The sequence below is a fragment of the Grammomys surdaster genome, unplaced genomic scaffold, assembly GCF_004785775.1.
Source record: "Grammomys surdaster isolate TR1022 unplaced genomic scaffold, NIH_TR_1.0 126035, whole genome shotgun sequence".
Taxonomy (NCBI): domain Eukaryota; kingdom Metazoa; phylum Chordata; class Mammalia; order Rodentia; family Muridae; genus Grammomys; species Grammomys surdaster.
Genome location: NW_021620848.1, coordinates 4958171 through 4973568, shown reverse-complemented (window position 1 = coordinate 4973568; position 15398 = coordinate 4958171).

Sequence of the window (15398 nt, the reverse complement as noted above, 5' to 3'; positions counted from 1 at the left end):
GCCCAAACAGTCTCACTGTCAGATACTACTGCTGCCCCTGAGTACCTCTGTCCATCTTGTACATAGCTGCTACCATCTGTGTACCAAATGACCTCAGCATCAGGTATTGTCTGGTCAGATAAGTCTTTTCTGAGTCTGTATACCTGGCTCAGGATCCCATCACAGTTGTGGCGAGCTGGCTCAAGTTCCAGATCCAGCAGAGAGGCTGGGTTTAGAGTTGTACTCTGTAGGAAGCAAGTATGTGGTGGGGGTGGGGGTTGATCAATAAGTTCTGGCAGTGAGTCATTCAGGAATTACTTAGCCACCTGTCTGAGGGTTGCTTGAGCACCCCCTCAATAACATGAAGGGAGATGTCTTGTCCTAGTTTTTGTTTATCAGCATCTTTGACAAGTAGAACTGTAGTTGCCATGATTCACAGGCATGGTAGCCATCCTGATGCTACTAGATCTAGTTTTTTTGACAGGTGGGCCACAGGCCTGTTTCATGGGCCTACTAACTGGGTCAAGACACCTTTTGCTATGACTTTGTTCTCATACATATAAACGTAAAAGAGCTTAGACACATTGGTTAGCCCTAGAGCTAGGGCCATTAGTAAAAATTGTTTACGTTTATTGAAGGAGTCATCCATGTATTTAGTTCTCTTGCTATATTTGAAAGACATTGTTTCCTTGTGAAGTTTTGTTTTAAAATGATAAGGAAACTTCCAAAGTGATTGTACTATGTTTCAAATCCAACCAACAACAAATGAAATGGCTGTTCACTTCCTTGACAGATGTTGTCTGTGTTCTCATCTTTGATTATCATAAAAATGGTGCTGTGGAATCTTGTTGCAGTTTTTTTTTAATGTGTACTTCTCTGATAGTGTGACATTGTTACTTAGATGTTTGTTACATCTGATTTGAGAGGCATAGTCTACATTGCTGCTTATTTGCCTAAACATCTTCTCTGCTAAAGCTTCACTTTAGTTTTGTGGCATAATCTTTCTTTAATTTAAATTATTTTATTTACTTACATTCCAGTTCTTGGTCCCCCTCAGTCCCTCTCCCTCTTAGTCTCCTCTTCATCCCATTCTTCCTCCCTCTTGCCTCCGAGAGGGTGCTCCCCACCACCACCTATACAACCCCCTTCCCTGGGACCTCAAGACTCTTGAGGATTAAGGACATCATCTCCCACTGAGGCCAGACCAGGCACACTCTGCTATATATGTCCTAGGGTCCTTGGACCAAGCTATGTATGCTTCTGGTTGGTGGCTCATCTCTGGGAGCTTCTTGGTGTCTGGGTTAGTTGAGACTGCTGGTCTTCCTATGGGGTCGCTCTCTCTTTCAGTTTCTTCAATCCTTCCCCAGATTCAACCATAGGGGTCCCCGACTTCAGTCCAATGGTTGGGTGTAAGTGTCAACTTCTGTCTCAATCAGCTGCTGGTAGGGTCCTTCAGAAGACAGCCATGCCAGGCTCTCATCTGTAAGCACATCATAGCATTCTAGTATCAGGCTTTGGTGTGCCCCATGGGATGAATCCCAAATTGGGCCAGTCATTGGACTACCTTTCCTTCAGTTCCTTCTCCATTTTTGTCCTTGCAGTTCTTTTAGACAGGAACAATTCTGGATCAGGAATTTTGATTGTGAGTTAGTAACTCTATCCCTTCACTTGAGACCGTGTCTATTTACTGGAGGTAGTCTCCGAATTTCCTCTCCCCAATGTTGGACAGTTTGGTTAAGGTCACCCCCAATGAGTCCTGAGAGTCTCTCATCTCCCAAGTCTCTGGTACATTCTAGAGTCCAAGCCACCTCCCACTCCCCAAGGCTATTTATTTCCATTCATTATCTTGGCCCTCTGGGATTTTCTCCTGCTCAACCATCCCCTGCCCACCACCTATCTGACCCTGTTTCCATTTTTCCCCTCATCCTCCCCTATTCCACCCAGGTTTCTCCTTCCTCTCCTTCCCTTTCCCTCCCTCTCCCTCCCTCTCCCTCCCTCTCCCTTCCTCTCCATTCCTTCTTCCTCCCTCTCCCTCCTGTGACAATTGCATTTCCCCCTTCTAAGTGGGACTGAAGCCTCCTAACTTGGGCATTTATAATTGTTACACTTCTTACGAGCTCTGTAAGTTGTATTCTAAGTGTTCTGTACCTTTTGGATTAATATCCACTTATCAGTGAGTACATACCATGCATGTCTTTTTGGGTCTGAGTTACCTCACTTAGGATATTTTCTAGTTCCAACCATTTGACTGCAAAATTCCTGATGTCCTCATTTTTAATAGCTGAATAGTATTCCATTGTTTAAATAACCACATTTTCTGTATCCATTCTTCCATTGAGGGTCATCCAGGTTGTTTCCAGCTTCTGGCTATTATACATAAGGTTGCTATGAACATGGTGGATCACATGTCCTTATGGTATGGTGGAGTGTTTTTTGCATATATGTCAAAGAATGTATAGCTGGGTCCACAGGTAGAACTATTCCTAATTTTATGAGTAACTGCCAGATTGGTTTCCAGTTTGCATTCCCACCAGCAATGAAGTGTTCCTCTTTCTCCACATCCTCATCAGCACATGCTGTCACTTGAGGTTTTGATCTTAACCATTCTGGTTAGTATGAGGTAGAATCTCAGGATCTTCTTGATTTGCACTTTTCTGATGACTAAGGATTTTGAAATTTGCTTTAAGTGCTTTTCAGCCATTCAAGATTCTTCTGCTGTGAATTCTCTGTTTTGCTCTGTACCCCATTTTAACTGGTTTACTTGAGTTTGTGGAGGTGTTAACTTCTTGAGTTGTTTATATATTTTGAATATTATCCCTTTGTTGGATGGAGGGTGAGCAAAGATTTTTTCCCAATCTATAGGTTGCTGATTTGTCCTACTGATGGTGTCTTTTGCCTTACAGAAGCTTTACAGTTTCCTGAGGCCCCATTTATCAATTGTTGATCCTGAGTCATTGGTGTTATGTTCAGGAAATTTCCACCTGTGCCAATAAATTTGAGGCTCTTTCCCACTTTCCCTTCTACTAACCTCAGTGTATCTGGGTTTACATGGAGGTCCTTGATCCATGTGAACTTGAGCTTTGTACAAGGTAATAAATGTAGATCTATTTTCATTCTCCAACAAACAGACTGCCAGTTAGACCAGCACCATTTATTGAAGATGCTTTCTTTTTTCTGTTGTATGTTTTTGTATGTTTTGTCTTTGCCAAAAATCAAGTGTCCATAGGTGTATGGATTTACTTCTGGGTCTTCTATTTTATTCCATTGATTGACCTTCCTGTCTGTACCAATACTACATGGTTTTGATCACTATTGCTTTGCCATACACACTGAGGTCAAGGATGGTGATTCCCCACCAGAAGTTTTTTTTTATTGTTGCAAATTGTTTTTGGTTATCCTGTTTTTTGATTTTTTGGTGTAAATTTGAGAATTGTTCTTTCTATCTCTGTGAAGAGTTATGTTGGAATTTTGATGGGAATTGCATTGAATCTGTAGATTGCTTTTGGTAAGATGGTCATTTTTATTATGTTAACCTTACCAATACACGAACATGGGAGATCTTTCCATCTTCTGAAGTCTTCTTCAACTTTTTTTGAGTATTTAAAGATTTTGTTGTGGAGATATTCCACTTGCTTGAGAAGAGCTACAGGAAGATATTTTATACTGTTTGTGGCTATTGTGAAGGGTGTTGTTTCCCTAATTTCATTCTCAGCCTCGATATCATTTATGTAAAGGAAGGCTACTGATTTGTTTGAGTTCATTTTATATCCTGTCACATTGCTAAAGTTGTTTATCAGCTGTAGAAGGTCGCTAATAGAATTTGGGGGGTAACTTGTGTATACTATTTTATCATTTGCAAATAGTGATACTTTGACTTCTTCTTTCCAATTTGTATCCCCTTAATATCCTTTTGACTTCTAATTTCTCAAGCTAGAACATTGAGTACTATATTGAATACATGGGGAGAGAGCAGAAAACCTTGTCTTGTCCAGGATTTTAGTGGAATTGCTTCTAGTTTCTCTCCATCTAATTTGATGTTGGATGTTGGTTTGCTATATACTGCTTTTATTATATTTAGCTATGCACCATGAATTCCTGATATCTCCAGGACTTTTAAATTAAAGGCATGTTGTATTTCGTTGAAGGCTTTTCAGCAACTAATGCGATGATCATTTGGGGTTTTTTTCTCTTAAGTTTTTTTTATACAGTATATGTTGATAGATTTTCTTATATTTAATCATCTCTGCATCCCTGGGATGAAGTCTGCTTCACCATGGTGAATGATGGTTTTGATGTGTTCCTGGATTCAGTTTGCCAAAAGTTTATTGAGTATTTTTGCATCAATATTCATAAGAGAGATTGGTCTGAAGTTCTTATTCTTTGTTGGGTCTTTATGTGGTCTTGGTATCAGAATAACTTGTGTCTTCATAGAATGAATTAGGTAGTGTTCCTTCTGTTTCTATTATATGGAATAGTTTGAGAAATATTAGTATTAGCTCTTCTTTGAAGATCTAGTAGAATTCTACACTAAACACATCTTGCCCTGGGAGGGTTGTAAGGGTTTTAATTAAATTTTCTATTTCCTTAAGGGTTATGGGACTGTTTGGATAGTTTACCTGAACTTGATTTACTTTTAGTACATGGTATCTGTCTACAAAATCATTCATCCTTTTCATCTACACTTTCCAAATTTGAAGAATATAGACTTTTGTACTAGGTTATGATGATTTTTTTAATTTCTTCAATTTCTGTTGTTATGTCTCATTTTTCATGTCTGATTTTGTTAATTTAGATACTGTCTCTGGGCCGGGTGGTGGTGGCACACGGCTTTAATCCCAGCACTTGGGAGGCAGAGGCAGGCGGATTTCTGAGTTCAAGGCCAGCCTGGTCTACAGAGTGAGTTCCAGGACAGCCAGGGCTATACAGAGAAACCCTGTCTCGAAAAACCAAAAACAAAAAAACAAAAAACAACAAAAAAAAAAAAAACCAGATACTGTCTCTGTGCCCTTTAGTTAGTTTGGGTAAAGGTTTATTTATCCTGTTGATTTTCTCAAAGAACCAGCTCTTGATTTTGTTGATTCTTTTTTTTTATTGAGTATTTTGTTTACATTTCAGATGTAATCCCCTTTCCCCATACCCCAGCCCACCAAGAAACCCCCTATTCCATCCCCCCTCCTCCTGCTTCTATGAGGATATGCCCCAACCAACCCTCCCACTCCCACTTCACCACCCACTATTTCCCCAAACTGGAGAGTCCAGCCTTCACCAGACCAAGGACTTCCTCACCCACCTATGTCTGACACTGTCATCCTCCCCTACATATAAAGCTGGAGCCATGGCTCACCTCCCTACGTGCTCCCAGGCTGGTGGTTTAGACCCTAGGAGCTCTGGGAGAGTTTTACGATGAAGGGATTATTGAATTTTGTCAAATGCTTTCTCAGCATCTAGCAAGATTATTATGCGGTTTTTCTTTGAGTTTGTTTATATAGTGGATTAGTTGATAGATTTCTGAATATTGAACCATCCCTGCATTCCTGGGATAAAGACTACTTGATTATGATGGATGATTGTTGTGATGTGTTCTTGGATTGTTTTCGAGAAGTTTATTGAGTATTTTTGTGTCAATATTCATAAGGGAGATTGTCTGAAGTTTTCTTTCTTAGTTATGACTTTGTGTGGTTTAAGTATCAGTGTAATTGTAGCTTCACAGAATAAATTGGGTAGTGTTCCTTCTGTTTCTATTTTGTGGAATAGTTTAGAAAGAATTGGTATTAGGTCTTCTTGGAGAGTCTGATAGAATTCATCACTAAAATCATCTGGTCCTGGGCTTTTTTTTTTTTTTTTTTTGGTGGGTGCTGCTATTTCTTTAGGGGTTATGGGACTGTTTAGATGGTTTATCTGCTCCTAATTTCACTTTGGTACCCGGTATCTGTCTAGAAAGTTGTCCATTTTATCCAGATTTTCCAGTTTTGTTGAGTATAGGCTTTTGTAGTAGGATCTGATGATTTTTTTAATTTCCTCAGTTTCTGTTGTTATGTCTACCTTTTAAGTTATGATTTTATTAATTTGGATACTGTCTCTCTGCACTCTGGTTAGTCTGGCTAAGGGTTTATCTATCTTGTTTATTTTTCTAAATGAACCAGCTCCTGGTTTTGTTGATATTTTGTATACTTCTTTTTCTTTCTACTTGGTTGATTTCAGCCCTGAGTTTGATTATTTCCTGCCATCTACTCCTCTTGGGTGTGTTTGATTCATTTTGTTCTAGAGCTTTCAAGTGTGCTGTAAAGTTGTTAGTGTATGCTCTCTCAAGTTTCTTTTTTGTAGGCACTTAGAACTATGGGTTTTCTTCTTAGCCCTGCTTTCATGTAGTCCCACAAGTTTTGGCATGATGTTTCCTCAATTTCATTAAATTCTAAAAAGTCTTTAATTTCTTTCTTTATTTCTTCCTTGACTAAGTCATCATTGAGTAGAGCATTGTTCAGTTTCCACGTGTATGTGGGCTTTCCATTGTTTTTGTCATTATTCAAGACCAACCTTAGTCCATGTTGATCTGATAGGATGCAAGCGATTATTTCAATCTTTTTGTATCTGTTGAGGGATGTTTTGTGACCAATTATATGGTCTATTTTGGAGAAGGTACCATGAGGTGCTGAGAAAAAGGTATATTCTTTTGTTTCAGGATGAAATGTTCTATAGATATCTGTTAAATCCATTTGGTTCATAACTTCTGTTAATTGCAATGTGTCTCTGTTTAATTTCTGTTTCCATGATCTGTCCATTGCTGAGAGTGGGGTGTTGAAATCCCCCACTATTATTTTGTGAGGTGCAATGTGTACTTTGAGCTTTAGTAATTTTTTTTTTTATGTATGTGGGTGCCCTTGCATTTGGAGCATAGATGTTCAGAATTGAGAATTCATCTTGGTAGATTTTTCCTTTGATAAGTATGAAGTGCCCTTCCTTATCTTTTTTGATTACTTTTGGTTGAAAGTCAATTTTATTTAATATTAGAATGGCTATTCCAGGTTGCTTCTTGGGACCATTGGCTTGGAAAATTATTTTCCATCCTTTTACTCTAAGGTAGTGTCTGTCTTTGTCACTGAGGTATGTTTCCTTTATACAGCAAAATTCTGGGCCCTGTTCATGTATCCAGTCTGTTAGTCAACTTCTTTTTATTGGGAGAATTGAGTCCAATGATGTTAAAAGATATTAAGGAACAATGATTGTTGCTTCCTGTTATTTTTGTTATTAGCGGTGGAATTATGTTTGTGTAGCCATCTTCATTTGGGTTTGTTGGAAGATTACTTTCTTGCTTTTTCTAGGTTGTAGTTTCCCTCCTTGTGCTGGAGTTTTCCATCAATTATCTTTGGGAGTACTGGATTTGTGGGAAGATAATTGTGTAAATTTGGTTTTGTCATGGAATATCTTGGTTTCTCCATCTATGGTAATTGAGAGTTTTGCTAGGTATAGTAGTCTGGGTTGGCATTTGTGTTCTCTTAGTGTCTGTATGACATCAGTCTATGATCTTCTGGCTTTTATTGTCTCTGGTAAGAAGTCTGGTATAATTCTTTAGGTCTGCCTTTATATGTTACTTTACCTTTTTCCCTTACTGCTTTCAGTATTTTTCTTTGTTTTGTGCATTTGATGTTTTGATTATTATGCGAGAGGAGAAATTTCATTTCTGGTGTAGTCTATTTGGGGTTCTATAGGCTTCTTGTCTTTCTATGGACATGTCTTTCTTAAGTTAGGGACGTTTTCCTCTAGAATTTTGTTGAAGATGTTTACTAGCCCTTTAAGTTGGGAATTTTCTCTCATCTATACCTATTATCCTTAGGTTTGGTCTTCTCACTGTGTCCTGGACTTCCTGGATGTATTGGGTTAGGAGCTTTTTGCATTTTACACTTTCTTTGACAGTTGTGTCAGTGATCTCAATGGTATCTTCTGCACATGAGATTCTTCTATCTCTTGTATTCTGATGGTGATGCTAGTGTCTACGACTCATAATGTCTTTCCAAAATTTTCTATGTCCAGGGTAGTCTTTATTGTTTCTACTTCCATTTTTAGATCCTGGGTTGTTTTGTTTAATTCCTTCACCTGTTTGATTGTGTTTTCTTGCAGTTCTTTAAGGGATTTTTGTGTTTCCTCTTTAAGGGCTTCTACCTGTTTACCTGTGTTCTCATTTACTTCTTTAAGAGAGTTATTTATATCCTTCTTAAAGTCCTCTATCATTATCATGAGAAGTGATTTTAATTCTGAAACCTGCTTTTCCAGTTTGATGGGGATGTCCAGGGCTTGCTATGGTAGGAGAAGTGGGTGCTGATGATGCCAAGTAACTTTGGTTTCTGTTGCTTATGTTCTAGTACTTGCCTTTTGTCATCTGGTTAACACTAATGTTACCAGCACTCACTGTTTCTGACTGGATCCTGTCTTTCTAGTTATCTTGCTTGTGTCAGAACTCCTCAGAGTCCTGATGTCTCTGTGACCCTGTGATCCTGAGCTCCTGGGTGGATCAACTGCTGGGATTCAAATCCTGGAATCCTGAAATTCTGCTGCTCTGAGAACAGTGGTTCCTTCACTGCTCTGAGTGCACTTGTTCCTCTAGGATGGCTGGAACAACTGCTGGGATTCATATCCTGGGATCCTGAAATCCTGCTGCTCTGAGTGCACTTGTTCCTCTAGGATGGCTCAGAATATAATGTCTTCATGGGAGCAGACCAGGTAGGTGTCTGCCCTAGTCAAAAGGACCAAGCAAGGGGCAGAAGGGGACTGGTATTCTGGAGGGGTGGGATTTGGGTGGCTGATGGGTCCTGAGTGCCCCAGGCTCCCAGTTGTAGCTCTGGGCCATAGGGTATTGGGAGAGGGTTCTTGCACACTGCTTTGTGTGTTAGTGTAGCCAGGGCTTACTATGGTTGCATAGTTGAGTTCTGCTGGTGCCAAATTGCATTGGATTCTGTCACTTATAACCTTGTGCTTGCTGTTGGCCATCTGGTTTTAACTGGCCTGACTGTCTCCAACTAGAACTGGCCTCCTTGGAGGCAGGTAGAGAGCTCTGTGACCTGAGTTAGAACTATTCTCCTTGGAGGCAGTCAGTGCTGTCTATGGTTCATGTAGATCTCCTGTGTCTCTCGTTAGAGGAGACCTTCTGTGTCCCTGGTTACTGTGGACCTCCTGTGCCCCTGGTTACTGCAGACTTCATGGGAGGCTCACAGGCAGTAGAGTTTGTCCCAAGTGGGGAAGTGGGCTGGAAGGAAGGTGGAGCTCTGTTGGGTTGTGAAAAGGGGTCTTGGTTTTTGGTAGAGTGCTGGCTGGAAGTAGCCCAGAGACCCTGCAAGGGATGGGCATCCATTCTGTCGTGCTCCCAGAATCCAAGCTCCTAACATGGAGTCTAAGATCTTCATTTTACCTGCACTGTTCAGTCATGTAGGCTATTACAGCCCCTTCCAAAGAGCACAGGTAGAGGGCATGACTACAGGCCTCAGGCTCTAGAGGGATTTACATACTAATGAGTTACTTGAAGGCCAGAGGGTGGAGCCAATTAAGCATTCTTCCCCAGACCCTTCCCCCTTCTCCCTCCCTATTTATCTCAGGTCTGCCCTGAGTTTCATGGGGGTACATCCAGATCCATCTACCATCTGCCATGAAAATAAACCCTTTTGGAACCTTGGACTTTCTCATGTCTTTAGAGTCTGCCATGGGAAAACTCTGTCTCTGTTGCCTGCCTTTGGGACACTTTCCTTCTAATGGGTTCTCTTGTTCAGTGTTAATAGATCAGGAGGTTCCTAGTCTTACTACAAGATGATATGTCATAGCTGGTAGATAACCATGGGAGGCATCCCTTTTTGTAAAGTATCATCAAAGGAGGAGTGGATAGAAAAGGGAAGAAGGGAAGTGGAGAAATGGGACTAGGAGGGGAAGAGGGAGGGGAAATGCAGTCAGAATGTAAAATAAATTTTATCATTAATTTACTTAAGCTAATACCACCATGGGAATAGATGCATAAAGATGTAATGAGCAGCACCTACACATTGGTATCAATCAACAGCTCTCTAATTGGACATATGGCCCACTCACCAAAAAGGAAGTCATAACTGGTACTGGAAACATTGCAGCTTCCTGGGTTTATTAAGATCATGGACCTTACAAAGAAATCTACTATAGACTAGCATCATTCTTCACTACATTTTAAATCATTTTTTTCTTTTTCCTTTTCATTTTTTTCTTTTTTTTTTTTTGGTTTGGTTTTTTGAGACAGGATTTCTCTGTGTAGCCCTGGCTGTCCTGGAACTCACTTTGTAGACCAGGCTAGCCTCGAACTCTTGAACTCAGAAATCTGCCTGCCTCTGCCTCCCAAGTGCTGGGATTAAAGGTGTGCACCACCACCACCCGGCTACATTTTAAATCTTATTCTTAAACCTACAGGTAAGCGAAACTACTACCCCTCATCAGAGAAACCACTCTTTACAACAAATGGAGACTGTCACAGAAATCACAAGTGGACCCAATGCAGAAATCAACAGATCATGGGAACTCTGCCCTAATGGAGTCATATAAATCATATCCTCTGTATACAAGCCATAAGATAAGAGATCATTACAGAAGAGAAGGCAGAAATATTTTAAGAGCCAGAATACCAAGAAGTCTGATAGACATGGTCTGTCCTAGAAATGTTTGCATTAAAAAGTCAAGAAGAAAAATTTACAGGATCCTACCTGTAGACAAAGAACTACCTGCAGCTAGTGACTTCTGAGATAACAAGTAGCCTCTCCCAGTGATGAGTGTCCTTATTGACTGTCCAATGCAGAGTAATCCTGAAGACATATACATATACATATATATTTACTTTACATTCTGATTGCAGCTGTCTCTTTCAAGCCCCCCTCACAAACCCATCAGGTTTGAAAAGGGAGAGGTACCCCTGTGTACCAACCTACCCTGGCACCTCAAGTTATTGTAAGGCTAGGCATATCCTCTCCCCCTGAGGATGGACAAGGCAGTCCACTTACGGAAACAGGATCCGCAGGCAGGCAACAAAGTCAAGGAAAGGCCTTGCTCCAGTTATTTGGGGAACTTCCATGAAATTCAAGTTGAAATCTGCTACATATATGTGGAGGTCCTAGGACCAGCCTTTGTATGCTCTTTGGTTTGTGGTTCAGTCTCTGGGAAAACCCAAGGGTCCAGGATAATTGACTCTGTTTATCTTCCTGCAGAGTGCCTATCTCCTTCCCCAATCCTCCCCCTAATTCTTCCATAAGACTTCCTGAGCTCTGTTTAATGTTTGGCTGTGAGTCTCTGTATCAGTTTCCATAAGCTTCTGGGTAAAGCCTCTCAGAGGACAGGTATGCTAGGCTCCTGTCTGCAAGCATAACAGACTGTCATTAACAGTGTCACTGATTGGTTCTTGCCCATGGGATGGATCTCAAGTTAGACCAGTCATTGGTTGGCCATTTCCTCAGTTTCTGTGTCATTTTTGTCAATACAGCTCCTGTAGATAGGAAAAATTTGGGGTCAAAGGTTTTGGGGTGGTTGGTATCTTTATTCCTCCACTGGGAGTCCTGCCTGGTGGTGGCAACTTCAGGTAAAATACATTTTAATTATTTTAAAAAGGAAAAGGCAATCCTAAATCCCATAAAGGACCACAAAAGACTCTGAATATCTGAAACATCTTGAGCAAAAAATAGAGCTGAAGACACCAAGTCTCTGGCTTTAATATATGTCTTACTCTTGTTCTCAGAAAAGACACTGTAGTACCTGCATAATGACACAAACACATATCTGGATGGGACAATAAGGAATGCATCCATATATTTATGTTCAATTAATCTTCAAAAATTACTAAAAGCACAATAGAGAAAAGATAGTCTCATCAAAAAGGCATTGAGAAAATTAATTTCCAAGAGTTAGGAGAGTGAAGAAGCTGGAATGCTTACTTCAGTAGAAGAGCTAGCACCATAAAACCAATAGATGAAAACATAGGAGAAAGCTTGATGATGGAAGACTGGGTAATGAGGTTTTTCTTATATAACTGTCAAATCACAGGGCATCATCAAAGTACATTATATTTTATATGTAACTATAAATTAATATATAATTAAATTATTAAATATATAATTATATATGTTAAAGAATATGTTAAATCATTAAATATGTAATTATATGCTGATTAATATAGAATTAAATTATTAAATATGTAATTAAGTATTTATATATAATTGAGTATAATCTACAGACTAGAAAAAATTTTGCAAACTATATCAGATAAGAAAGTGTATCAAACTACATGGAGTACTCAAAATCAGTAGCAAAATGAACTGACTTTAATGTGGATGGTATCTGAGCAGGCATTGTTGGCTAGGACTTCCAAGGATAAGAACACTGGTATTATTAAAAAAGAAAAAAAAAGACTTATGTTACTAGGGGACATGTGATAGTGGGGAAGAGAATGGCTCAGATTCAAGTTAATTTTGGAAGTCACAGGAAAAGTTAGTGCTGTTATATAGAGAGAAATGACATGACTGAATCATTTGTGTCCTATGAAAGGCAGAAGTTCTGACCAATGCAATGAGATATCTTTCTAGAAAAACTTCCTAAAAGTTGAAGGTGCTGAGAATCAAAACCTTTTTCTTTACAAGAAAATTAAGTGCTTTTAAACACTGAGTCATTTCTCCAGCTCTTGGATGATATTTAGGATAGGATTCTGGACTTTGGACTTTAGAATTTATCCTGGAATGAGTTAAAACATTGGGTCTATTGAGATGGAATACATGAGAGAAGGACATAAATTTGGGGACAAAGAGAAGGACAGAATGCCATGGTATAGGTGCTCGTATCCTACACTCCCCTTGATTTTTGTATTGGTGGTTTGAGGTTGAGCTGTTAGATTATGATCGTGGAGCCTTGTGAACAGGATTCATGTCCTTACATAAGTATTCCAAGAGAGTTCACAATACAGGGACAAAGACTGAATGTGCAGGTGCATTGTTAAACATCAGAAAGCAGGTCACCAAGTATAGACTCTGCCAACACCTTGATCTTTGATAGCTCCAGCTGTGAGTAAATAAGAAATCAGCTTCTGGTATCCATCGATTACCCAGTGTTGGCTTTTGTTTTAGCAATCTGAACAGTAGGATCAGGTTAGATACTTGTTGTGGGAAATATTTTTAAATGTCCAACATTTCTTTTTCCAAAACATTTATGTCAATGATACTTCAATAAGTAATTGGCTAAGTAAATAGCTAAGATTAACTTTTCTCTAATTCATGCTATAGATATTTACTATTTCTACTTTTAAAGTTTGAAGCTTCATTTTCCTCCTCTTTTTTATTTAATTTTTTCATACAATGTATTTTTATTATATTATTTTCTTTCCATCAATTCCTTCAAGGTCCCACTTGCCTACCTACCAACTCAACTTCACATCCCCCCTCTCAGAAATAAGAAAGAAGAAATCAAAAATCAAAACAAGCAAAGCACCAAAAAGATTTAAAAAATTACTGAAACAAAACAAAATGAAACAAAAAGTACACACACATGCACACAAACACACACACACATACATACACAGATAGATACACACTCATACACACATACTAAAACCCCTTGCAGTAGACTCCCATGCCAAATTCTCCTGGGAATGGGGCCTGTCCTCTTTCCCAATAGCTTCTTGATAAGGAGTACAACTTTGTACCCACTGCCCTCTCAGTGATGGAATTTTGTATGATGTCAGCCTGTGGAAGTCTTGTATATGTTGACATAGTTTCATATGAGTAACAGTCATGTTGAGTCTGGAAGACACTGTCTTAGAATCATACAGCCATCTCCAGCTCTCACAATCTAGCCACTGTCTCTACCACATAGATCCCTGAGCTTAATGCCCAGCACAGCACTACATCTGTAGAAAACAAAACATACTTCTCCACACTTCTCCTCATGGAGTTGTAATCTGAGTATTAACATCTTTAATGGTACATTCTACATGCTATGAAAGCATACACTCTGTTTTATTAATTACACCATCAACTGAACCTATCACATAGCTAAGTAGAAATAAAAGCAGAAACTAGTAAGTGAATGGATGATTTCTACTGGAAATGTTGACCTTTGCAAAAGCTCAGGGTCAAAAAGACTCTTCCCTGCACCATCTTGATCCCACTGCTCTTTACCATGATTCATCTCAAGTCATAAGAATTTACAGGAAACAAATACAGGGAAATTTCCCCACAAGATCTGACTTTAAATTTGACTAACCCGTTTCACATGATACTTTAACAAATTTATTGGCCAGATCCTGTTTCTCTTGTCACGATTTAAAATTTTAAGCACAGTGCTTAAGAATTAATGATGTCCATGTAGAATAGATCCTAAGTAAATGGTATTTAAAACTAAGGTTGTATTTGGGCATAGTAGTGTGTATGTGCAATCCTAACACTTGAGAGATGGAGGAAGGGAGATGAGTTCAAAGTCATCCTCTGCTACAAGGCCAGGTGGGTTATAGAAATATATCTATATATTTATCAAGTATAGTTGTGCAGTATATTGTTGACAGAACTACCTAAAAAAGAATATACATTGTAGTAGTATCTTAATAGTGAGCAAAACAGCAATAAGACAAATAAGGAAACAGTTATTATTACTATAAAATAATCTATAAAATATCTTAAAAGTAATAAGCTCAGTCTGCTTTTGCCATAGGATATTCACAATTTAATTATGAGAAAAAAGAAAGATTCACAAATAATATCCCTTATAAAATATTCATTTTCATGCATATCTCTGTATACCTGAGTTTATTCATGTGTACTACGTATGTGTGGAAGCAACAAAGTCATACAAAAAAATCAGATTCCCTGGAAACCAAGTTGCAGATGGTTATGAGCCACCATGTAGTATTCTGGAAATCAAACTTGGGTACTCTGAAAAAGCAGAAAATGCTGTAACTACTGAACCATTTCTCTGGTCCCAATATCTCATTTTTATATAATTGCACATATTCACCTATGCATTGAGAAGAATCTAAAGTGCTACCTGTCAAACTTGAGCAGTGACTGATTTCCCCTGAAATGAATATACAGAGTAGAAAGAAATTAACTTTTTCTTGATGCATGTTTTACTGTTAAATATATTTATAATTGTAAAATAAGTTGATTGTTTAGGTGAGAGCAAAACAAGAGGGTGCATCTTAAAGAATTCAGGGAAGGGAGATACCCACCTCTGCCCAGACCATATCGAGTTTCTGTGAGCTTCCCCTTCAGGGCTCCTGGGACAAAGCCGCCACAACAGTAATATTACAAACACTGCCTTGTTGGTCCTACTCCCCAGAGAATGCAACAGGTCTGGACAGTGGCACACTTGGGACTCCCCACTAGTGAGAACCAGGGGATCCATGCAGAGCCATATGACAAAAACCCCAGCTCCCAGAACCCTGC